Source organism: Lissotriton helveticus, chromosome 6 (assembly GCF_964261635.1).
Source record: "Lissotriton helveticus chromosome 6, aLisHel1.1, whole genome shotgun sequence".
NCBI lineage: Eukaryota > Metazoa > Chordata > Amphibia > Caudata > Salamandridae > Lissotriton > Lissotriton helveticus.
This window is the reverse complement of record NC_136067.1, coordinates 66,620,465-66,647,400: the sequence shown is the minus strand read 5'-3', so window position 1 is coordinate 66,647,400 and position 26,936 is coordinate 66,620,465. Positions and strand designations below refer to the sequence as shown.

General features: G+C 45.5%; 1 non-coding gene across 1 annotated transcript; it reads left to right on the top strand.

Annotated features, from left to right (window-relative positions):
• The first annotated feature begins 2,461 nt into the window (after window positions 1–2,461).
• LOC144765444 (small nucleolar RNA SNORA31) lies at window positions 2,462–2,583 on the top strand. The gene has a single exon (XR_013597432.1). It is a non-coding gene; the product is annotated as a small nucleolar RNA SNORA31 (small nucleolar RNA).
• Window positions 2,584–26,936: the final 24,353 nt, after the last annotated feature.

Here is a 26,936-nt window from a genome sequence, read left to right as displayed (position 1 = left end):
AGAGCTGGGGCCTGCCAAACCAACTTTTACAAGCTATAATAGCCCTATACCGGAACACCTGGGCAAGAGTGAAACTGGGTAATGGGGGCAGTACAACCATGAGCATTCCTACGCATCAAGGTTTAAAACAAGGATGTTTACTAGCCCCTACCCTGTTTAACCTTTTTCTTTCTGACCTCTCAAGTGCTGTGGAATCGGCAGAAAATCATCCTCCATATTTGGCTAACAACCCAATATATTTTTTGCAATATGCAGATGACATAGTTCTGTTGAGTAAAACACCTATCGGCCTATAAAGAGCCATTAACAAATTGTCATCTTACTTGGATCGGGAACGGCTGGAATTAAACAAAGACAAAACAAAAGTGGTACGCCTAGTAGATCCGCAAAAACTTAAGTACAAATGGACGGCAAAGGGGGATATAGTAGAAGAACAAAAGTCATACAAATACCTGGGAATAACAATATCAAAAGGTGGAAATCATAAGGAGCATAAAGCAGTAATTCAAGCAAAAGCCCAATCTTTGATTTTTGCGTATCGATCTTTGAAAGGAAAAATGGACTGCCCAAACCACCATCACCTTTTAAAAGTCATGGCAGCTCAAATTCTGCCCACCTTATCCTATGGCCTTGTTACTTGGTGTGGCAAGGAGGCCGATTTTCTAAACGACCTACAGATTAAAATCTATAAAGCGGTCTTCAATCTCCCAAAATCCGCCTCAGTTTCCCAAGTCAGGCTTGAATTTGGACTGCAAAATCAGCGTTTCCGGAGCATGAGCGGCTTCGTGAAAATCTGTAACAAACTTCGATCCGCAGATCCAGATACAATGGACTGGCTTAGTTGGGAAGAAATCAAACAACGGGCGGAGAACGATTCTGGAAATACATGGGGGAAGTACCTGAAACACTGTGTGGAAAATCTGAACCTGGAACTAGCCTGGAAAGCTGGGACAGACAAATCAACCCTAAGCAGACTAGCCAACGGGGCAGCGAAAAGGAAATCCTTTTTGGAGGATAAACATTCCCTTGCAAATCGTCGTCACGGCTGGACCATCATTAACTCTTTTACAACACTAAAACCTCTTGCATATCTTACATCCCATTTCAATGGTCATTTAAAAAAAGCTTTCACAGACTATAGGATGGGCATGCATGTCTCAAAAGACTTACTTCCCTCTTGGAAACACGCCTATCAGTCGGAGCAATGTCGACTCTGTGGTTATAAATATGAAACTTTAGCCCATTTTTTCTGTGTATGTCCGGCACTGATAGGACAGAGACGACAATATTTGAAATCTATTTTTAAAGAGATGAACATTCGCTCATGCAGACATGCAGTTACAAGCTGGTTGGGAGGTTCCTCCTCAATTTTGATTTGCCGGGGAGTCAAATTCCTGGCAGAGGTTAATAAATGCTTAAGAGAATGTGAGCAGGGGGATTATCGTGATGAAAGACCAGCAGGGAAACAGTTACTCCAGGGTCGCATACTGGGAAAAGAAAAAGAGACCCGGAGATAGACTGATTAGTGCCCGAGGAAGCTCCTTCTATTGTTTTTTAATCTGCATCACTTTTAACAGTATCTGATCTTGAGAAGCATCAATTTAAGAAATGGTATTATCTTGCATTTGTTATTTTATTATGCGAATGTGTAATAATTGTAATTAATTATGCAATAAAAAAAATTTTTTGACTTTGACTATAGAATATTTTGTTATTTTTTAGCCACACCTCTGGGCCCATCCCTATTGCACTTAGGACCACAGTTCCTGCAGTTTTTTACATACTACAGCCTATGAATGACCTGCAAAATACTTTGTAAGGGACTGCCATTGAGGCCCCACCTCCAGTGCAGTTCAGCACCCATCAGCTAAAGATCTGTGGGTGTCCTGGAAGCTGCAGCAGCCCGGGGTAAGAGACACACTGGTTGGTGTGGGGGGGGTTATGCAGAAGCCTTTTTAGCCGAGGATGCAGCGCAGTGGCCAGAGCTGTCGACCCTGGAGCAGAGGATCTGGATTCGAGACTTTGCGCAACATCCTGTGATTCTGGGCAAATCACTTACAGCCTGATTCATCAAGCCGAAATCGGCTCGCAGAGGGCCAGATTCTAAGAATCTGGCCCTTTGCGAACGCTATTTTTGCATTTGGGATTCATCATCCCAAATGCGATTTCGCTATTTTGCGAGGAATTACATTTAAGGAATCTCTATTTGAGATTCCTTAAATGCAATTCATCATCCATTTAAAAATTGCGAATTCGCAATTTCGGCCCGCTATTTACCGCGAGGTCAAACCTCGTGGTAAATAGCATGTTGCACACACACATGTCCTTTGGACATGTGTGTGCGCAACACCTGTTTCAATTTGCATTTAAGGGGTGCTACAGGGTGTCCGTTGGACACCCCTGGCACCCTTTAAATCGCTATCTAATTTGCGATTAGCAAATTGCTAATCGCAAATAAGGAATACTCCCCATTCATTCCTATGGGCCTTTTGGCCCATAGGAATGAATGGGGAGTTATAAGGAATACTCCCCGTTCATTCCTATGGGCCTTTTGGCCTATAGGAATGAATGGGGAGTTATTCCTTATTTGCGATTAGCAATTTGCTAATCGCAAATAAGGAATGTGTAGGAATCGCATTTCTTTATGCAATTTCTACATGAATCCCGTTTTGCAAGTCCTTAATAGCGATTCGTTATGAATCGCTATTAGGGGCTCGCAAAACGGGAGAATGATGAATCGGGCTGTTAATCTCCCGTGACCATGGACAGCGCCTGGATCAGTGCTTTAAATGGGCCGGTACTGTCCGGGAGGAAGTACCAGCATTTTTTTATTTTGAGAGGGAGAGGACCGGCACATCTCAAGAGAGACGTAATACTTTTAAATGGAGAGTACCGGCACTTCTCAGTAACAAGCAGGTACTCTGGTACAGAGTACCTGCACTTCTATTTTTCCATTTCAAGCAATGGTCTGGACACCCTCACAGTGATAATCTGCGCTATATAAATCCACGAACTTTAGCCCACTGGGCGTTGCTTGCATGTGTATGAGTGCAATGTATGCATCCAAGTCCATTTGGAAGTCTTGCAATCCCAAACAATTTGGTAATGGTAGAAGCTGGTACATTAGGACAAGTGATTCATTGGTCGGTCACCTGTTCACCGTAGAGCCAGTAACTGCTGCATGACGCTGAAAAATGCAGGTTGTGAGAGTCCAGGGACCATGACTACAATTGTGTTACTCTGTGTTAAAATACCCACACATACAAAAGTGAAGGGCAGGTTGCATGTTTCTAAATATCTTTATTAAATATGGTGCTAATCTCTGGATACTAAATATATTCAAGAACTTTGAAAAAGAGTAAAAGTATTTACAAAACCTCAGCCATAAAAGAGTGCTGGCAGGCAGAAAGAACTATTCTTCCAGTGGGTACCAGCTCCTCTCCCTCTGATGAGCAGGTGACAGCACCCCCTCCCGGCTGAGTGCTGCAGATTGCAAGCGAAAGAAGCCCCCCCACCCCCCAGTGCAGAGGGGGTCCGCGCACATCACTGCGAGAGGGGCCTGTTTGAGGCGCCTGATAAAGGCGAGGGTGCAGCCAGCGTGAAATGAAGAAATATCGCTTCCAGTAAATATTTATTTTATATCGAAATTAGCATACCAAATGTAATTAAAAGCAACTTTATGCGGGTGAGAGTCTGCCCTCCCTGTCAAACGACATCTTGAAATAAGCAGCCGTAAAGGATGGCGCCTAATTGGTAGGCTCCGCGTCCGACTGCCAGCGCTTGATAATTACACCGGAGTGCGCGCGCGGCCGCCATTAGGATGCTGTGCCCACCCCCACTCGCTGTGGCGGGGGGCGCGTCCCCCGCAGCCGCAGATCTGCTCCTTGTCTCCGTGTCAGGGGGATGCATAATGCATCGTGCAGCCGCTGCGGGCAGCCAGGCGCGAGCCCAAAAGAGGCCTTGCTGTGCTGATCGTGGGGGCCGAGGCTAGCGCTGGGGCGCCTGCCTGACAAGATGCGCGGGGTGCTGAGGAGGCTCGCGCTGAGGCTCGTGCCTATCAAGATGCGCGTGGTGCTGAGGAGGCTCGCGCTGAGGCGCGTGCCTGTCAAGATGCGCGGGGTGCTGAGGAGGCTCGCGCAGAGGCTCGCGGCGCTCAGGCGCCTGCCTGACAAGATGCGCGGGGTGCTGAGGAGGCTCGCGCTGAGGCGCGTGCCTGTCAAGATGCGCGGGACCTGGAAGAAGGGTGGGCGGAAGCGGCCGGGACGAAAGAGAGGCTGCAGCTCCCCCTGAACGTATGTTACATGAAATGTTTCAAATTACATACAGTTGCAACTCATTTTATTTTATTGCACACAACTTTGTTTTAGTTTGTGTTTTGCCAAAGTGAGAACCAAAGCCACGCTCATGCAGCGAGAGGTTTGCATGAAGCAGACGTTGGAGTCAACAGTTTGACTGTTACTCTTGCCAAGTGCACGGTCACATGACTGGAACACCAAAGTTGTGCCAAAGGTAAGACTATCTGTGGCCATTCTGCCCTTCTGAACCCACCCACTCCTCACCAGCACGCAGTCCTCTCCCTTAAATGTGTAACCCCCCAGCTAACACCTCCTTGTTTACAGTTAACAAACTGTCCTAAGCCTCGACTCCCCCATTCACCTGAAAGTAAACCTACTTATATTCAGAACATCAGATATATCACTATTATATTTGCCTCCACCCTCCCTGTTTCATCCTCACCCCTTGCGCCGCCCTTCACTTTTGCCAGCCTACCTTGCATGTTCCTAAATGTTAGTTCCCCACGCCCAAAACAGGTTGATATTGTGCACAATATCATTCGTCATTATCATTTTGACGTTTTACTTTTGATGGTAACATGTACCCACAACTCTTCGAGACCAGATATCACTTTGTTGGTCCATGGAACTTTTAATATACTTCATCTACATAATCTGATTAAACTTGGTGGCATTCCTACCATTACTTTAGTGGACACACCAGATAACTCAGTGCAAGCTTCACTTCACTCACTTAAAAGAGCTGCTTGGTTTCCACCTATTCTCCTCTTCCAACTCCACCATAATTTCTTTTTGGTGTACAGGACACCTGGGCCTGCACCTAATTTTGTTTTAATCTAGTCAAATAGCTGGCTTCCTTAGCCACGCCCGGCTCCAGTCTTATGGTGTTAGAAGACTTTTATGTCTGGGACGAGTCATCTGACCACCAAGTGGCCAGCTGACCGCTACGCTCTTGTAACTGTCCGGGCCCTACCCAGAAAGGCACAGAACCCTTACAGAAGGCAGTGCATACATTTGACCTACTCTTAACTTCCTTTGCCACTTTCTCACCACCCAAGGCTCTTTCTAGTGCACAGATAAAACATTATGTCTCTTTTTAAACATATATTTCCTCCAAATTAGGTTTCTAGACTTAATAAGACCTGGTGTAGTCAGTCATAAAAGTCTTATCTACAATCCTTCCTCTCTGTGGTATGTCATGGCAGTCTGTGCTGCCTACTGTGCTAGACATATTACAAATGCTCGCAGGTCCTCTAACAAGGTCTTTAACATTGTTAAAAATGTCATGAAATGTCGAACGGTTCACCAAATACCACTCCTTTGATTGAGCTTTGTGACTTCCACTCAGAATATCGCAATTTCAAGATTGAACACATATTGATGGCAATTGACCTCAGAAAGTTACACCTGACGAACCCTGTATTCTCCCTAATCTTCTTGAAAATTCTCCTCGTCTCTTGACCATATGTTGCATTAAGTCCAAACCCCCACCCCTTGAGACTTACCTGCTCATATCCGCCAGGTTCTCAGGATACAACATCATTGTGTCTCGCATACCTCTGTAACCCTTCTATCACATTGGCTTCAGTGCCACCTCAGTGGAAACAGCCTCTGGGGATCTGAAAAAAACATCAACCAATGCAGTTGTCTTGATACATTTTTCAATCAACCCCTCTCCTTCCTTTCCTGTGCAAGGTGGTCGAAAAAAGATGAACCACCAGCCTTCCTCATTACTCAAAAACAATGAACTTTTTGAACCTCCTCAATCTAATTTCTGCCCGATCAATGGCACAAAATCTGCCCCGTTGGCCTTTCTGGACAAGCTTGAAACGACTGTGGACCACGGCGGGATGCGGTTCTCTTAGACCATCTTTTAGAATTCACAATATTGACACTTTTGACACTTTCTCTTACTCTGTCCTGTTTTACCCCCTCTTTCCAGCTGGGATCTGCTAATGGGCCAAGACCCGTATCTCATCCTTTCTTCTGATCTCTCCGAGGCTGTTGATCTGTTCAATTTTCACACTACATCTTCTCATTAGTGTTCTTGTTCCTTTTGTCTGCAGGTGACGTTCAAATTATCATCGGACTTGATGGTAATTGGTAGGGGAGGGTGAAATTGTGACTTTTTTTTCTTTTATTACAGCTCTTTTTGTGTGTGAAAATCACGGGTATTTCATTAAAAAATGTGTCTGTTGCTGCAGAAAAGCTGTGTGAGACAAGTTAGCTCGCATACAGAAACCACAACATGTTGGATGGGTTGTTACATTGAAAATCTAATAAAATCTCTTTGAAGAAGAAATCACACAAGACCCCCAGGAGACTGGCTTGAGCAGAAAAGGTTTGGTGGACACGTCACACATCAGTTTCGCAGTCACCACTAGATGACAGTCTTATGCAGGTGGAAAATATGTAAAAATGCATAATCAGGAGGAAAAAAATTGCTTAAAGCCACAAAAACACAAGAATCAGGAATTGTGCGACATTTCTCTTGTGTAAAAATGAGTTTGACCGGATCTAGTAGTCACCCAAGCCCCAGAAAAGCTCCAAAGCTGTCTTCCTCAGGTCACTGCCTGGAAGGGAGTCATTTGTCTCAAACGTTTTCATTAAGGAAGTAAAAAAAAAATGAAACTGTTCACAAAATATAGCTTAATTTTATTGGATATAAATACTGAAATAGAGTTGTTCGATTTTAAAAATATATGTTACAGTAAATTTTGTTTTGTGCGCCACAGAAGGCCATTAAAAAATGTATCAAAGGTGTGAGGCGGTGAAGAATTTTACAAAACGAAGGTTGGAGTGCAGATTTTAAAATGGCAGACGATTTTAGATCCTTTTATCACATGCTAACTCCAGTTCAGACGGGTATCTTTACACACTGTACCTTTTGACGGTATAAGGAGTATTACTACACGTCACATTTCTAAGATCATCAGATGACATGGAGGTATTTACGGTAAGAGTCTTAACAGCAAAAATGTCTTAGGAGCTGCAAGAACTGACAAATCACAAAGCAGAACTTTTCCGCTGTTAACAGTGGATGCCACCCAGACTGCCCTGTCTTCAAAGTGGTTCCACCTGCAAAGAAATTATAATAATCATTTTTAGCAATAAGGTGAATTAAATTGATGAAGGCCAGCAGAATGAATGCTTTCAGGTGATCTATGCAATGATCTGCAGGTCTAGGGTTCATATTTCACTTTACTAATTCACCACTAATCCTTTATTGTTCTGGAGTAGCGTGCTACTCGCTGAAAAGCGAGTAGTAAGCACTATATAAATGCAATTACAATACAATACAATACTCATTGTGCCATAGTAAGGGGTCAGGAGATAGAGTACCTGCGTCACATACGTCTCTTCTAGTCATTGACCTGGTTGTGGTTTTCGGAGGTGCACATGAGGTCCCCTCTCAGCTGCACGGTTAATGTTTCCCTCTACAACACCGGCAGCACCTCACCGCACACAGCTTACACTGTTACAGAACTATGCACAGGATTATGGGGTCTTGGTGTATAGGGACTAGTCTTCTTACTACCCGACCGACTAGCTATAGTGTCTCACTTGCTCTCCTACTCAGTCACAGAGAAACACATGATTAGACATCCCAGAACATAACACTCTCAGATCTCTCAGGAATCACGGTAACAAGACACACCCTTTTCGCTCAGACTCTGGTACTTGTCCACAGTAAGATCTGACAGAGACACAAAATAGCTTAAAATATTTATTTCATCTAGCGTGCCCTAACATGCAGTATAGGTCCCACAACAAGCAGGAAAATGCATAGTACAAATACAGTCAGCATTGCAGCTGGTCCATAAATCATGAAATGAGATGTCATCATAAAAATATAATGGAGAAAACAATATAGTGCCTAACCTCCCTCCCCTTGCTAAGAAGAAGTGTTATTAGATAATAGAAGATCTCTGGACTTTGTCAGCAGACCTCCTACCTTAGCCTATAGATGGTAGATCTACGTCACAGGTGCTGTCTCGCTCTTCTCCCTGGAAAGGTCCTTCTCCAAGTGTGTGCCACCTACTCGTGCACCCCACTAAAAACCAAAGTACGTTGTCCAAACAACAGCTGCATTGGTATGTTTTGTCTAAGGGCTAATGCCTGACCAGAACAAAATAACAAGGGGCATTGTTGTTCGACCTTGCACATAATGTTCAGTCAAAATCCCAGGGACCTGCAGAGAGTGAACACAGTGATGAGTTCTCACGTGAAAGCAACCATAGAAAATATTGCAAAAAATAAAGACGCGTAGTAACATGCGCAAAGCAGCAGGCAAGCTGCAAGGTGAAAACGACAATGTCCATATGGGCCACGTGACAATACAGCAGCTTACCAAGAACTTGGCCTATGAAAGGTATGGCGTCAAGCATCGCCTTTTGCCCGCTAGGTTATGACCAATGAGCTTTCGCTGTCTATGGAGATCAGTCCTTGGCAGTTGCAAACCTCCTTAAATCTCATACTCCTCGGTGCTCGCCCCTCCACCCATATCAAATATAACGAATCTGAACATTAAAACGTAAGAGGTATAAACACGAAATATAAATCCTAGCCTTTGCTGATGAGCCCACATGTAGCAGGGCTCGAAAGAGCTTGTCAAGGGAGCATTGTTTAGAAATCCCAAAGGGGGGAACTGTCTCTTTCAGAGACAAGCACCCGTTTACTGGGGAGGTGTGACATTTCACCCTGTCTAGACACTTACTTTAAAGACTGGAAAAGGCAGGTGCCCACCGGGGCAGGCAAGCGACAGCTCTCTCTGCCTTCAACAGACCCGCGTGCCCTTTGAGCCGCCCAACACTGGCAGCATATGTGACCCTCTGCAGGTGCCAGGTGTGATGCAGGATATCATCTCGGCGCATCACACATGACTGGCACCCGGCTGGAAATGCAATTTCCAGAGTAAGACAGGCTTGCATTAGTAATGGGCTGCGATCCGGGGCCCAATGGAGCCAGACTGATTGCCAGGGAGGGTGGCACGTGAATGACATCTCCGAGAGCGGCATCTGCATCTGCGGGGTGGCAGGCAGCCATCTCAGGTGCCAGACCACGAAACTATTAATATGGGGCAGCACAGGCTTTGTAATTAATCTCTTGATAGCTCAGTGGGTTGCACGAATGCTGCTGAGATATGTGTGTAAACTGCAAGCCAGGGTGTATTTCCGAAGGGGTCTTCTCACACTTTCTTCTTTCAAACTGGTGACATTAGCACTCTTAAATTTGGGGCATCCACCAGGGCTGCACACCTATATCAGTACGTGATATCTATAGGCGTAGTGCAGTCTTCGTCTGTAGCACCTACAATCGAAAAAAGGAATCTATCACATGACCACACAAACCTGAAAATGAAGGCTCATACCAAGTCAAGAATAGCTTTGGATAACAGAGTGGTACGTCACTATAATGAAATGCCAACTAATGCACCGAAAGCTTTAAAGGGGCCTCCAAGGCCAGAGGGAACACAGCTCTCTTTGCCCATCCCTGTACCACAAACCATCACTTAGGCACTCCATAGTGTTGCTTTCTTTGATGATGTCACCTTGGGTTTTCAGTTCTGTTGTGACATCATCCACAGATGGCCACATTAACTATGAGAATGGGAGAAACATACCTGTCAGCAAGGATTGTCTGATGGTACCACGCATGCATAACACACGAATGCCATTACCACGCATAACCTTTACTGCACATTTTTATACAACGAATATACCTTTACCATACATACCTTAACTAGGCAATTCTTTGTAAAGGCATGCGTGACAAAGGCATATGCGTTTTAAAGAAATGTGTGGTAATGGCTAAGCGTGATAACGGCGCATGCGTTGTAATGCACACGTGGTAACAGCTGCATTGTAATGGTTGTTTTGCATCAGCAAGCCCCAAGCCACGAAGGTTACCATCCAGCAGTGCTGTTTTTCCAGCCAAGGGCACATTGCATGCTGGGACTGGTAGTTTCACTTTTGCCTCTGTAAGTATGGCCTTAAGTCTTGGCCTGAGGTACCAGGATGTCTAGTGCATAGACTGCTCAAGACTCTCTCCAAAGGTTGGGGTCAGTGACAGCTTTGAACACTCCACCTGTAACTGGATAACTTGAGCTTGCCATGGACTGTGCTTTCCCCCCATTCTGGTTTTGCATCAATAATTTGCAAACCTATCGCCCCTCCGTTCATGTGACTCCATTAAACATGAATTTAATAAAAAACCTTTAATATTTTAGGTCTAAGCATACCTCTCTCCATGAACAGCTTGTGGGGTTTACTGTTGTCGTTCACTCTTTCACAAGTCCATGCTTCTCTTCCCTGAATCCTCATCCCCCTTTCTGTGGCAAGACTTGTGTAAAAAGTCAACAAATAATTATTTGTGCCCCTTGGCTAAGCCCAATCTTCAAGCAGTATGATGCTAGGGAAATAATTCATATATTGCTCTTGTGTTTAACGTCCCCATCTGTACTGATGGGAGGAAGATCCTTCTATCCCACAACAAAGAGCCTCTCCACCTCAATCACCGTCACTGCCTCAATTCAGGAAGGTTCTCTATAGACCTGGCTTTTCGACTGAACGACAGCGCCTCAACAGACCTGCAGCTCCCACCCCCCTTCTATGGTGGAGAACCATATCTATAAGGAGTATCAGTGCAATGATATTGTCCATAGTGGCACATGCTGCTCTAAATCCTGTTTGGAATACCCGCAACAAGTTCTTAGTTGTCACCCAGTCAGTAGGATCAGACAGTAGGTATCGGTAAGAAGACACTGTAAGTCCGCATCTGATCCGGCTATAAGACGGAAGTTAGCTGGGTCTCTTCGGTGCCCTCTTTTATAGAGCGGATTAATTTTAGACCCATTTTAGACCCCCACCAAGAGGCTGGAACCTGGCTAGAAAGGAAAATATGATTGAAGATGGGCTTTAGTATCCTGTTCCACAGTGATGGATCCTGCCTCATTATGGCATCCCGTTGGGGCTGGGGGCCCGGGAGGTCTTTGGATGATTAATGTTGCTAACGCCTCAGATGTTTCTATTCCCTTGTAGACCTAGGGCCAGATGTAGGAGCCCAAATACCGGTCGGTAACGGCCGATTTCGGCCGTTACCGACCGGTATTTGGGTATTTTAATGTAGGGGGCTAGAAAATTACAGAATCTGTAAATTTACCGATTCGGTAAAATATCGAATAGGTAAATATACCGATTCTGTAATTCAATATGTAGGTGGCACAGTTTACAATGCCACAGGCCCTTAGACATTCTTTAATTACCACCCAATACTATTGGGTGGTAAATTACGAATTTCTGTGTACATGCACATCTGTGCATGCACACCTGTGCCATGTGGCACACATATGTGCCCTATGGGCATGTATGTGTGTCACATGGCACACAAGCCAGAAACAGGGGTGCAACAGGGTGTCAAAGTGACTTCCTGTCCTCCTTGTAAAATCGGTAATTTTACCGATTCGGTAATTACCGAATCGGTATTTGCTATTGAAGCCTATGGGCTTCAAGGCCCATAGAAATCAATGGCAAATACTGACTCGGTAATTACCGAATCGGTAATTACCGAATCTTACCGATTCGGTATTTTTACCGATTTTTTTTCCTACATAGCAATTACCGATTAGTAAATACCGAATCGGTAAAATTCGGTATTTACCATTCGGTAATTTGCTTTTACCTACATCTAGCCCCTAGACACTAGAAAAAAGTGACTTGAATAGTGAGACTTTAGATGAGTTTTCCATGTTTCCCACACAATGTTGCACTCTGTTGCCTGACTGTATGAACGAAATCCGGTCCCTACCAAGCACCAGAATTGTTTAACATCCTTTCTTGCAATTTTTATTGACATGGGTGGGAAGTTCAGGGCTTTCAGCCTTGCAAAGAGATAACTCTGTGACGCTGTGTCAAAGGCTTTCTCTGTGTCCAATGACACTAGTGCAGTTCCTTATCACTATATATTTAGGTTACTCTCTAATTTAAGGCCATTCTGCTGTTTGGCATGGATCCGTCCACATTGATTCCAATGCACCAGCTGTCCCATCATGCTCTTTATTCTGTTTGTCAATACTTTTCCTGATATTATTGTTACTGAGCATGGACAGTGGTCTATAAACTTTGTAATCCAACAGATCCCTCCCAGACTTCAACCTCACTATCTTCAAAGCCTCACTTATTGATTTTGGTTGGATCCCCTCCGTTAGTGCCTCCTGGGGCACATGCAAGACACTTTTTGCCACTATGCCAACAAACTGTGATACCTTTCGGCTGGATGATCATTCACGCCCAATCTCTAATCACTTTACCACTTCCTCTGCTGCTATTGGCTCTTTCTATTGTGTTCTCCGGCCATTAGTTAGTTGTTTCCATCCCTGGATGGCAGGTATGGACATTGTTGTGTTCCTGTATTTGTGTGGTATTTACACATAGGTGTTTATAATATGTATAGAAGACTTTATGTATCTCCTCTTGAGTATGTAATCTGTTGAATAGGTTCTAGATTATAGTTTGGGAAGCTGAGGGTCTACACCAATAAAGACTTCTCACTTCTTCTGAGTTTTGTTGTAATGTGTTGCCCTGGTCATCCCTGATGGCTGTGATGGTCACTGATAATACTATCAATATTGATACTCCCCTACAGTCCCCTGTCCCACCACCACAGGCACCACTGCCAATACCACCAAGACATACCACAGCGCCATTGCCCCAACTGATACCATCACCAGTACTGCCAGAGGTACCACCATCACCCATACCATCACCACCAATACTGCCAAAGTTACCACCACCACCAATACTGCCAAAGTTACCACCATCACCCATACCACCAACACTACAGCCTCCACAGCGCTACCACCACCACGACCAATACTTCCAATGTTGCCACCATCACCCGTACCACCACCAAAACTATACCATCGACACCACTACCACCTCTACCAAGTATTGCCAAGTATTGCCAAAGCAAATAGGCCTGGCTTCAATATACTATTACTTGGAAATATAATTTCAGTATCCTATGTCTGCATGTGTCCTTACATTAAACCCAAAATAATAGACTTGTTTTCTTCTATCTTGGGTATCGTCCACTCTGCTCAGACGCCACGCCCGTTTTGGGTGCACACAATAACTCACCGGGGTCATAGGCCCAAGATGAGGGACACTAAAGGCCAAGAAGCGGGGCCACCAAGCCCACATGAAATGATCGCCCGCATCTTATTCCCTGTTTCTTGCAGGGTGTAAGACTTTAACATAATGGTGTGCACAATAAAAGGCTTCTAATGAGATGTACTGATGAGAGCTTGTTGTTGACACTCTAAAATTAGTGGAATGTCGTAGATGGATGAGCTGTTTCACTTTTATCTCTCCTCTGTGCTTGCCCATCCCATGTATAGCACACTGATGCAGTCACTGCACCATACAGCGCTTTGAAGCACGGATGGCTCAGAGGTAACTAGACGCATACAATTCGCCTTTACATATTTGACAGGCTAAAGGGGCATAGACTTCCCAGATTTGGGCCCAGACTCCATCGCGGCTCAGGACGGAACATTTAATATTGGTTTAGATGTGCGACGCCTGTACAAATATTCCGCGAGGAACTGGAGACTGAAAACACAGACATCCTCTCATGGAAAGGCAAACAGCAGAAGTCCTTCGTTAACGTCGCCAAGCAGTGTGAGCGCACAGGAATCTCTATATTTCCTCTCATTCCGCGCCTCTCCTTTGACAGATGAAGTGGCACAGTAATAAATTAAATGTCCCCCGAAAAGTGCGCGCCAGCCTCCCGCCGCGAGCCGTGTTTTGTTAGCTCTCTCCAGGTGTCACTTCCGCAGGTAGGTGCCAGGATGATAGATGGCGCGAGCGGCGGGCACAAGGACACCTTGGCCGAGAGGGGAGGAAGATGGAGCTGTCTTCCTGCTCAGCAGACACCCAGGGGCCCCTGGTCATGGGGGCACCGGGCAACGCAAGGAGGCAGGGCACTGGAGAGGGGCCCTGGCTGCTGCTGTGACACCGGCGCCTCTCACAACCGGCGTGCATAGTGATACCTCGGGGGGTTGAGCCCCTGCTGCAGCGCTAGGGAAAGATACAGGCAGACGCTGTGTGTGGCAGGGACTGCCCAGAAGCAGCTACCCCAGGGATGCCTTACCCTCCTCTGCTAGCACTGTGGGTTGAGGACCTGCTGTTGGTACCTCTGCACCAGGGCACAAGTCCTAAAAAAAGAAGTGGGGGCACGCTGACGTCACAACAGGAAGTGACATCACGAAAGGCGGCTTGCTCTCAGTTGCAGTTTATAGTTATCGCGTTCCCGGTAAAATAAGTGGGGGGACGCCATCCACCCGCGTGGTACCCCGACTCGAGCCCTGCTCTGCACGCTCCCCAGTCATGGGAACAAAACACAGCGCAAGCATTGGCAACGCCAACAGGTTTGACATTGACTGCCACCCTTTGGGCAATTCTTATGTCTTGTCATCGCTTTTGTAAAACTTTATTGTTCAAGAAGCTGCCAGACTCTCATAAATCTAAAAAAAACATTGGCTAAAGGCAAACATTTTTTTTTTGCTATCAAAAAGCAGATATTACCGTAGAACTCCCTGGCTTAAGGGAATAACTTTGTGGGTGGATATGCTCCGTGTTAAACGGCAAAATGCCATAAGTCATAGTGAAGTCAGCCAATGGCTGAAGTGGGATGACAACATGCCCTGTGCTGCATGCTTGAGTGGGTGGAAGAAAGATGTGAATCACCTAACCACAGACTAATGGATCAAGTCTGACTGAAAAGAAACCATGTAAGTATGTTATACACATAATTTTTGTAAAATCAAACGATTTTGTCTAACACAGACTTAAAACTGTCAATTGGTGTGGCATTGGCTGCCAGCATTTTGCCTTTGAGAAAGTAAGCAAAAAACGAAAGAGGGAAATAAATCAAGAAAGAAGGCAAGCAAGAAAGAAGGAAATAAAATACTGAAGGACGGGAGGAAGGGAGGAAAGAAGGAAGGAATAAAAAAAAAGAAAACAAGGAAATAAAGAAAGAAGGAAGGAAAGAAAGCCCAAATGAATTAAAGAAAGATTGAAAGCAAAAAAGAAAGAAAGAAATTAAGTTAATAGGAAAGAAAGAAAAGAAATATAGCCAGAATGAAGGAAACAAAGAATGAAAGGAAGAAAAGCAAAATAAAAAACAGACAGAAGATAAGGAAGAACGCATGAGAGAAAGCACAAATAAAGGAATGAAGGAAAAGAGGAAAGATGGCTAGAAAAAAAGAACAATAAAGCAAGACGAAGGAATGAAGGAAAGGAGGAAGGGAAGAAGACAAGAAACAAAGCAAGAATGAAGGAACAAAAGCAAGGGTGAATGACAGTAAGAAAAAAAGAAATAAAAAGAAAGAAAGACAGGTAGGGTTGGCAAGATTGATAGAGTACACTGATCAGCTTATATTCAGAGTTCATGTGAGCTGGTGTGAAATAGCAGCAATCAGATAAACAAGGCCACTCCGAAAGAAATTTACAATAGTATTAGCAGGAGATGGGATCTGATAAAGCTGGGATGTGCCCTGTGCTCACACGAAAAGCATCCTGCGATCAAATATGGCTCTAAACACAAAGACAACACTAAAGTAATTATCAAGTAAAAACAAAACCACTGGCACTGAAGGGAACTAACTTGTGTGCGAATGTGCTCCTTTAGATAGAGCTAAATGCAGTCACGCAAAGTGAAGCTAAGCAGTGGCTTAACTTGGCTGACTCGTTACTCTATGCTCTATGGTGTAATGGGCAGAAACAAAATGTGAATGACACAACAACAGACAGGCAGAATACACCTTTGCACCTAAGGGCACATATGTCTATGTGACTCTAGCATATGTTTTTACTGGAAGAGCACCCCACTATGCCTTGACAAACTTTAAAACTTTTGCCACTTCAGAAGTGCAGCACACACATTGCAAAGTGGGAAAAGTTAGGGGAAATGAAAACATTCCTTCTTTTTAATTCTTGCTTTTAAGAGGCATTATTTTTTGGAGCAAAACCCTGTCTACTATGGCTTTTAGATAGGGTTTTGCATCAAAACCATTGGTAGTTGTATTGGAACGCCCATGTACCACCCATGGAACGCCCCCTTGATGCTAAATAACACAAAGCAGCACTCCGCGCTGCTTTCTGTTACTTTCAGTAAACTTTCTAGCACCAAACAAGTTTTTTGCTTTAAAGTAACTCCATCAAAAACATCTTGCGCAGGTTTGTGTCACTTTGCGCCACTTTTGTGATGCAAACACAGCAAATAATTTTTGGTAGTCTGAGCCTACTTGTATGGTGCTGACTTCTTACAAGCAACATACTGCCACCCAGATTTATCAAGCTGTCACACAAGACAGCACAGCAACCAAAGTTGCTGCGTTGCATGACAGGGAGAGAGAGAGAGCAAGAAAGCACCACATCCATAGAGATATAGAAATATCCTGCTTTCTCTCTTGCGCAGGGGCACAAACATGCTGCTGAGCGCCACTCAAGTACTTTTGCGCCGTAGTGCAAGGGTGTCTGTGTGAGCCTTGGATAGGTTTTATACTGGAAGGGTACCCTTGCAGTACAAAATACTATGCTTAGACTAACTTTAAAGTTTTCCCACTATGTATGTGTGCTGTAGAGTACAGTACACATACAAAGTGGGAAAAGGTAGAAGAAAGAAAAGTATTTCCCCTTTTTTAACGCTTACTTCCAAGTGACATTCTTTTTTGGCGTGAAACCCTGTTTAATATTGTGTGCAGACAGAGTTTTTGCATCAAAACCATGGGTGGTTGCATGGGAACACCCATGTACCACTCATGGAACACCTCCTTGATGTAGAGTAACACAAAACAGAGCTTTGTGCTGATTTGTGTTACCGTCAGGCAACTTTCCATCACAAGAAGGAATACCCTCTTGCACAAAGCAATCCTTAAAGGCAATTTCTTTTTTCTATGTATGCTGCAGAATGGAGCACACCTGAAAAGAGGAATCAATGACAAGAAATAAGGATCTTTCTTCTTGTTATGCCTTTCTTTGGTAGGTGCACCATTTAGGCATAATCCCAAATTTACTATCTTTCGTGAATATGGGATTTCCTCAAATTCCCTGGATGGATGCACAAGAACACCCATGCTCCACCAGTGGAATGCTTACCATAACAAAATGTAATGCAACAAAGCACAAGCCACTGCATTGTGTTACATTTCTTTGCAAAGTCACACAAGGTGACACAATAGCTCCTTGTCTGGCTTTGTTAATGCCATTTAAGGACTTGCTGTGCCTTGCAACGACTTGCGGCACGCAAGGACAGCGTAAGTTCTTTTCAATCCGGGCCTGTGTGTGTGGCACCCACAGCTCACATGAAGCATGCTCCAAGTTCAGTGCTTTGAGAGATCTTCTGTGCCTCTATGATAGCTCAGTGGGTTGAGAACCTGTGGGACATATATCTGCAAGCTTCTTCGTTTTGGGAACAAGGTTAAGCAAAAGGAGATAGAGCATTATGTTGAGGAAAACATTTGCTGAAACTAAGTGCATAACACTGGCTTCTTATGATGATGATAGCAATTTATAGCACACACTGCTACTCCAAGGAGTGTTCCGGGGCGACAATGCAAAAATCGGAAGCTGAACAACAGAGCATTAAGTCTGCACAAAAAGCCAGATTTTAAGTTTTTCTTAAGCATTGCAGCATCACTTACTGCCCGCAGCTCCAGATGAAGCTGATTTCAGGGCCCAATACTGCATTTTCCATCCTTTATGTGCACTCCTGCAACACTAAGTTAGCTCAGTAGGTAGAGCACCTGCTGCAGGTCCCTTGAGAAGCTCACTGGTCATGGAAACGTGAAAGAGCACAAGGGGAAAGAGGACAGCATGGATGGAGAGAGTCCCTGGCACTGTGTGTGATACTGGCTGCTCACGAGCACCCCACGGCCTGTGCAGTTTATGCTATGGTCTTGAGCTCCTTCCTTAATAACCAATAGGATCAGCAGATAATTTAGTGGGCACAACACCTACTACCGACTGTACGAGCTCCCTGATTACGAGGCAAGTCACAGCACACGGAGGTGGAGGGATGGAAGGAGAGATTGCTGAAAATATGTGCATGGCATCACATGCTCATAATACACCATTACATTACTGTGTTTCCAGTACCTTCTGTCTTCTCATCCCTGAAGACAGCTTAATGAGTTAAGAACCAAGAACACATTCATCTTCAATTTCCCTGGTCATGGAAACGAGCTGCAATGTAGGCAGAGTTGGAGCCCTGAGGAAGGACATGTGCATGGCATTGTTGTTCCATAAAATACAGTGCTACATATGCAGTACTGTCTGTGGTCTTCTGCACCTTTGAAGAACATGAGGACAAGTCAGATAAATCAGTGGGTTGATCGCCTGCGGCAGACATACATAAGGTGCTGACCAACGTTACAAACAACAAACAGAATAAGACTGCACTGTCTGTTTACTTCTTTCTGGGCTTTGCTTCAGCAGTAAGATAGATTATTAGGTTGAACTGTTGTTGGAAACCTATCTACAATCTCCCTGGTCATCGGAAGAAGGTGTACCACAAAGAGAAAGGTCTGTGCAGACCCAGAGACTCACTAGCACGGTGTCTATGGTATGGCAGCACCATACTGAGTGTTGAGTACTTCTTGTGATCTCCTCATGCAGTAAGATTGCTCAAGGGGTTGAGCACCTGCTGTGAAGTCATATACAGCATGACTCGCCATGGGGACAAGTCACAGAGCGAGGTGGCATGGACCCATAAAAATGTTTATCTCTCACTAACTGATAATAAGACACCAGAAGAGGTTTCTCACATTCTCTTATTAACTAATTCTCTAAACGATGCGTAATTGATGACATTGTAGCATTTTCAGCATTTTACAACAGTAGAAATGTCTAAGATCCAGATCTAGAGTTTGGCAGACAAACGATCGCTCCTCTGTCAGTGAGGGACTGATTCACCTGTCAGGCTGTTAATATCCATCTGCCGGGTTTATAGGTTGGCCTGAAGGACCACCACCCATCATTGGTGCCCCATCCTCCGTTTAAAGATACAACACCATCAACAATCAGCAAGGATCTGGCGCCGAGGCATCTGTTGGCTGCGGTGGTGCATGGTGGGCTTCCTGAAGGTGAAGTGGATGCAGTGGTGGTCGGTCCAGTGAGGTTCGGTGGTGTGGTTGAAGGAGACGTGGGGGCTTGCGGAGAAGATGGGGTAGAGCGCATGGCCGGTGGCCAGTGGCGTGGGTGGGCACTGTCACGATCTGTCTAAGCCAGAGGTTGGCGAGGTTATCGATCAGGGGGGTGGAGTTGGTGTCGTCGTTGTTCTCCAGGTGGAAGTTCAGGTCCCTGAGGAGGCGAGGGTGAGTGTGCTGACGAAGTCGGCGATGGAGTCGCTGAACTGCAGTCGGGGTCCGGGGGTCTGTAGATGAGGGTTCCTCTGAGGGTGGTTTTGGGGAGGGTGTGGATCTGAAAGTGCATGTGTTCGGTGGTGCTGAGGGTGTCATCGGTGTTGGTCAAGATTCTGAGGGTGTTACTGTGGACGATGGCAATTCCTCCTCCTGCTCCATTGGTGCGGTCCCTGCGGGAGATCTTTTAGCCTTCTGGGATGGCACTGGTGATGTTGGGTGCTGAGGTGGTTGTTCAGCCAGGTCTCTGTCAGGAAGGTGACGTCTGGGGAGGTTGCGTCGAGAAGGTCCCAGAGTTTGACGGCGTGTTTGCGGGTGGAGCGAGAGTTGAGCAGGATGCATCTGAGGTGGTTGGGTTCTTTCGTAGGTGGTTTGGCAGGCCGGATGCTGGTGAAGCTGCAGTTCCGGTAGGTGAAGGGTCCTTGGGTGCACTTTGGGGTTGCCAAGCAGCAGGTGCGTGATCGTCCGGAGCTGAGTGCGTGGAGCGTGCTGGAGTCGTGGTAGAGGCGGGCGTCGTGGCATTCGTGGGGGCTAGGGGTCCTTGCGCTGGGCGTGGACCAGGCGCGGACGGGCGTAGACGGGCTTGCCTTAGGCCTCCATATAAGGGGAGGTGGGAGGGAGGAGCAGCTGGGATGCAGGAGGTGAATGGACCACGAGGGGGCGGGCCGCAGGTGACGCAGCAGAGGGGATCGGTAATGGGGAAAAATGGCAAGGGAGACAGAAGGCAAAAGGGGGCAAATACGGGGAGAAACAAAACCAAGGGGACAAATCAGACAACGACACAGTAACAGGGCAATCACAGTACAATTAAGGAACAAAACCAAGAGGGCAAATCAGACAACAATGCAAATACAGTACAATCACAGTGCAATTAAGAAACAAAAACCAAGGGGACAAATCAGACAACAGCGCAATAACAGGGCAATCTCAATGCAATTAAGAAAGGGAACGAGCAGGACCCCTGGCGGGCTACGAACCCGGCACCGGCAGAGCTGGGATCAAGGGAGCAGTCAGGTGGAGCTATGCGGTGTGGGGAGCGACCTGCCTGGAAGCAGGGTCAAGGGTCGCTCAAAGACAAAGACAGTGTCGCACAAAGACATTGATTCTTTTTTGTGGACTCAATAGTCCCTGACATCTGGAAAGGAGTACCTTCTATAAAAGCACAATGGTCCTTAGCTCCTTTTTGCCTGAAAGGCTATTCCATCACTATGAAACATATAGGACACATGCATAATTAGAAGTTCAGTGCTATCTAAGGCACTTCTAAGGTGGATAGTATTTCCGTCACAGTTGTGAAGCAGTAACACATCAAAAAAATGTCAATCTACACCATCTATGTTGATTAGAAATTAACAATATATAGACCTAAGTATGTTTGATAATATTTATTTTTTAAGTAAAAATGATTATTAATGCATTTTTATAATTTTGTTTTGTTATCTTCCTCTCAGTAGGTCAGTCACTACAATAAGAAAAAGATCTGGTTGGCAGCCATTGCCAGGAAAATTCATCAACAGGGTGTCTTTAAACACCATAGCATCTACTGTAGAAATAATGGTAGGGCCTTCGGTTGTTCACCTGCCTAATCACACTTACAAAAGTGGAAAGGTCCTCTCAGCAAAAACAAGCGGGCTCAGTGGTTGCTGACTCATATGATGCGGCGCATTCGGGTAGTGGCCAACCCAAACTTTAATGGTTATCTGAAGGCCATGAAGCACTAACATGGGCATAAGTGTACTCATCTGAAAAAATATATAGGTTTTTCCTAACTATTCTTTCAAATTTTCAGGTTGCAGTATAACTACACAATTGTAAAAATGAGCCACCATTGCAAGTAACATAGGATATATTATACATTGCCCCAGGTTAAGGGTTTGTTGGACATCTATTCTGTCACAAATGTGACGATATCCTGTCCACCTTATTAGAATACGAATTACATATAATGCACTTATAAGAAGGCAGATGCAATATCTGTCACATTTGTGACACAGTAATAAAGATTAAATTATAAATGAGGCACAGCGTCGATACTGATGTGTAGCTTTGCTGATGGAATATCAGTTATTGATGGGTATGTGGCTGCGGGGTAGCCCCAACATTTTAGACACCCCAAAATGTACCTCAATCAGAGTGCCCCCATTTCACTGAATTGACGACAGTGTTAAACCTCAATTTTGTGAGGCAATGTTTTCCTGCGTTAAGGCACCTCTCAATGCATCAAAATCAGAAATACAATTTTTTAAATAAAAATGGGTCCACTCAATAACTTAATGCTACATCAAATACATTAAAGAGTTGTGTTGCAAATTCAGAAATAAGCACTACAGAATCAATGCCATGAAGGATTTCAATGTAAAAGTTATACAGAGTATGCAAATTCTGTGATTATTCTAAGTCCCAAATGGTCAGCAAAATTCAGAAGCAAAAATGTTTCTGGCTCATCCCCACAATCAAGGGTTTTTATCAATTATTTTCACATATGAAACCACAGGATCCACCGTGGTTGAGCAAATGTAGCATTTCATCAGAAGAGCAGAGCACATGAAAAATAAACATCATACTGCCGTAACACCTAAACACTATCCAGCTACATGAATAATTATTCTGCACCCTCTATGCTGATGTCGTCGGAAGATGCTAGCACTAAACTAGATACATTCACAATAATGTGTTATATGAATGATTAGAACATTGGAATGTTGGGAGCTCCATTGCAGACAATGGAGTGCTCCCTGCTTCTACGGGCCGGTAAAAGCCCGCAGAGCAACATTCCAATGTTCTACAAAGGCTTCTCGAAGTTCGAGGGGATTTATATTCCCTCGAGCTTCGAGAACCCTTTGTTTAATTTGTCAGAACATTCTGCCCTCTAGTGGCAGAATGTTCTAATAGCGTTATAGCCCTTTGTAGCAGGGCTATACCGGCTATTAAAGTCCCGCTGTTTCGTTAAAGTCCCTCGCCTTCGGCTCGGGCCTTTAACGATTCAGCGGGCTTTTAATAGCCGGTATAGCCCGCTACGGCGGGCTATAAGGCTATAATAGGACACAGTGAACCAATGAAAGTTCCTTGTTAATGTTGTGCTTTGTGACTGAGCTGGGGAAAGTTCATCGAGTGCAGAATAACAATAACAGTGAAAATAAGCCAATCCAGTGCTTAATTTGTAAATAAATAAGTGCCATGGCTCTCGTCATGAGGCACCTTGCACCGGCTCATTTCTCTCGTTTGTGCCGCCTCAAACAGAACCAACTCTGGACCATGAATGTGTGGAGAGGATGTGGTGGAATGGCTGGAGCTGCCAACATCGGAGATGAGTAACGAGGTTCTATTCTCGGCTAGAATCAATATCCTGTGATTCTGGGCAATTCACTTAATATCCCCATGCCAACCATATATGAATGTGTCCTTAACTGGTGCTCAGGAAAAGTTCTGGTGTTGATGATGAAGTGTCGGAGCTGAACCCACCTGCTCAAATTAAGCACTGCCAGTACCTCTCAGCACAACTGCATCTTACAGAGTTAGCAAGAAGAGAAGTGGGTGAAGGAGGAAAAACATAAGCAACAGGGGTGACTCATGGTTTTTGTACCTAATTTATTACCTGGTTATCACATAACAAGAAATCATATTTCTCCACATCATAAAGATTTTTTTCAAAAGAAATAGTGTTGGACCCGTCTGCTTCTGAGTGTCCCCTCACCACTATAATTTCTTTTGTTCCCCTGTACCTCCCAAAATTTGTCGCTTTTTATTTGTCTACCAGGACCTTTTTGTGTGTTGTTTCATGGGGCTAGGTGTTCCTTGACACCCAGTTGCTCACAAGGTTTCTGGCACCTATGTACAAGGCGCCTAGCGAAACCTATGGCCATTAAAACTGGGGTTGGCAACCTGTGTGTGTTTAACCTTAAAATGGTGGACACATATTTTCCTCATGAGAGTGACTCCCATTGGAGCCTCCTTGAACCCTGACCTTTTGAGGTTTTGGCTAACCCTGGGCGTAGTGGGCGTAGTGGGGCTCCGCGGAGCTACACGGAGTGGGCGAGAAGCTACGCCCACTCCCGCACTCCGCGTAGCCCCGCTACGCACCTCCCTCCCGCTCTCCCCTACATACATTATTTAAGCAACTAGCCTTAATAAAAACAATTTTAAAGCACTTACCGTGTCCGGGGCTCGTCCGGGGCTCCCTCTTGGAATTACGTCGTCCTGGATACCACTGCGCATGCGCGGCCGCCCGCGCATGCACATTTCTCCCGAAAAATGCACATGCGCGGGCGGCCGCGCATGCGCATTGGTATCCAGGAAAGGACGCTATTCCAAGAGGGAGCCCCGGACGAGCCCCGGACACGGTAAGTGCTTTAAAATTGTTTTTATTAAGGCTAGTTGCTTAAATAATGTATGTAGGGGAGGGCAGGAGGGAGGCGGGTGGCGGCCGACTCGGCTACGCACACGGAGTGGGCGTAGTGTTGCCGGCTACGCTGTCTACGCAAAATGCGTAGGAGGCAACACTACGCCTACTCCGTGGGCGTAGCCGAATCGGACGCCCAGGGTTAGTTTTGGCGCCCTTTTTGGTTGGCGCGCTTTCCTGACAGGAATTCTTAAGATTTCTTCAGGTACACAAAATGGCCGCTCCAGAGCCCAGTACGGTGGCTGTGAGTGACCATAAGACACCTCAGAATGTGTCAACCCATTGACACAGCCAGGGAAGGTTCTAGAACCTTCTGGCTGGTGCCAGTACCTCAGGGCTCTGGTTATATAAAGCCCAGACCCTGGCGGCCATTTTATTGAAGAGAGAGGGGAGTTGATTAGACTACTACACCTAGATGCTGATAGCTGCTGAAGAGGTGTGACCCCTATTCCTGACTTGACACCAGAGAAGCCACCTTCCCTGCTTACCCTTGAGGTGGCTGAGAGTACAGGCAGTTTCCTTGCTGCCAAGCTATGGAACAGTTTGCCTGAAACCATACGGGGGATTCAAGACCTTTTAGCCTTTAGAAAGGCCGTCAAAACCCATCTTTTCCAATAATCTGTCATCTATTTCTGTTACCTTCACTCTGCATTTTGTCTGCTCGCAGCGCCGGGACGCCCCTTGGCTGGGGCAGCCGTGCGCTATATAAATTCATATAACATTAACATTAGTGTGGCAAGGGTTAATATTGTGGATACTGACTGGCGTTCCAGTCAGGCGTAATTTTGAACCCTTGCGCCTACAGCGCCTGCCCAGCTAGCGCCTCTGTGCCCCAGAAGACTGTGGCCGAGTTTGTGTGCCTCCCCGCCCCCCCCCGGTGGCGTCAGACTGAGGAAGAAGTCGGGTCGCGAGGCGTGTGCCCGATCGCCGTGACCGTGACCTCATCCTGTGCCCCCTTCACGTGTAGCACCAAGCGCGGGGGACTCGGACGTCTCCGAGCCCCACCGGCGTTGCGCGCTTCCTGGTTGGTGCCCAAAGTGAGAAGGTGAGGTGGTGCGCCGGGGCGGGGAGAGGCCGGCCTTTACTGGGCGGGATCTGCGTCCCTGCCCTTTCCGAGACCCGGGAAACTGTTGCCGTGGGCGGGACCAGCCCTCGTGTGAGGAAGTTGGAGGGAGGTCCCGGGAGCCCGTGAGTTCCCTGATGCTGGCGTAGGAGAATACTGTGCCCGACTGAATCGCTAATCGATCCAGCCGTTGTGAGGAAATCTGATTCCCCTGTTGGTGCGCCGCAGTAAAGTGGAACTGTGCCCGACATTGAGTTAAGTGAGCGCTGAAGGCAAGAACCCCTGTGTGCGGCCGTTCGTCCGTCCAGCGACGTCGAACTGAGCCGCCTAGGAGCCCACAGTAGCACTGCAGGCTCGAGTCAACCCCCACCGGCAGCGGACATCCTTCCCCGGTGGCCGCGTAGGGCCGAATGAAGGACTTACTGGGTTTCCTTGTCTTTCCAGTCATACGCGCATAGTTCCCGAGTGAACTAAAAGGAGTCCCCGCTCACCGTGTGACCGCAGGCAGTCCTCAGAACTCCACAAGTACTGTAAACAACCATTTACTAAAAGTGTGTTACTTACCAGAGTCAACTGCATGACTTTCTCTAATTGGTGGCAGCGTTATTAAAATGGAAATGTGGCTTTGAAGACTAAATGAACTAGAAAGTAATGCGCTATGTACAAGTGGTATTTAATTCATGTAATGGTGACAGTTGAACCTGCTATTTAATCTATTTATTGAACAGAGCTATTCTCAATATGTATGCAATACCAGTATTCCTGAATTCCTATGTATTGTATTTATTCCCTGTATTTATTCTTAACCTGAATCCCAGAGTTTTGTGAAAAGTGAAATGTAACTGTGCTTTCCAATTGATCCCTATTCACAAGCAGAGAACTTTTACATAAAGGAATCGTATTTTTCTACAGCAGTGGTGTGGTGTCCTTCTTTTTAGTGTGACTGTGCAGGGGGTTATTATTGGGTCAGAGCCGGCTTAGCACTACAGCCTTCACTGCCTTGACACTTGAGCCAAGCTACCCCCCTTTGTGCTGGGCTTGCCCATCGCAGGTCCAACAAATAGTATCATATTTTATTCATTGCAATCAAGTATAAAATACATTCTGCACATTGTTAATGTTGCATAAAAATATAAACTCACAAAAATCTTCTACAGGTATGTTTTAAAAAATAACTGAAGCCTGCTCTTTCATCAAATGGTTCATAAGACTCACTCTCTTGTGGTACACCTAAACAGTTTTAGTAGCGTTCATGTCTATCTTAAACATGGTGTGTAGACACAACTGTGTTTTAAATTATGTTATGTGACATGGATAGCATCCCTTGGCCAATACTTAAGGGTTCATTTAGTATGAGACACCCAGGTCTTGGGCCATTGTTAAAGAGGTGGTCTAGGCTTTGACATACACACAGGATTTTTAAACGTCCGGTCCATAGAGGTGAACGCGTGTGTTAGCACATATGTACAAATGTAAATGCTGTGTGAATGGGCTGCTAATATTCACCAATTGTGGAACATTGCTGTTTACAATATTTCAAGGTTAAAAATTACCAATATGTGCATGAGCTTCATTTCACCAACTGGGATAACTCTTAAAAACGATGGCAGAATATACTCCATTTTCCAAGTGCATTACTTGTAATGTGTTGGCAGATTTGTGACCTAGGCGCCGATTTAGACTTTGACAGACTGCTGACTGTGTGACAGATGTGACAGATATCCCACCTGCCTTATTACAAGAACATGATATGCTATG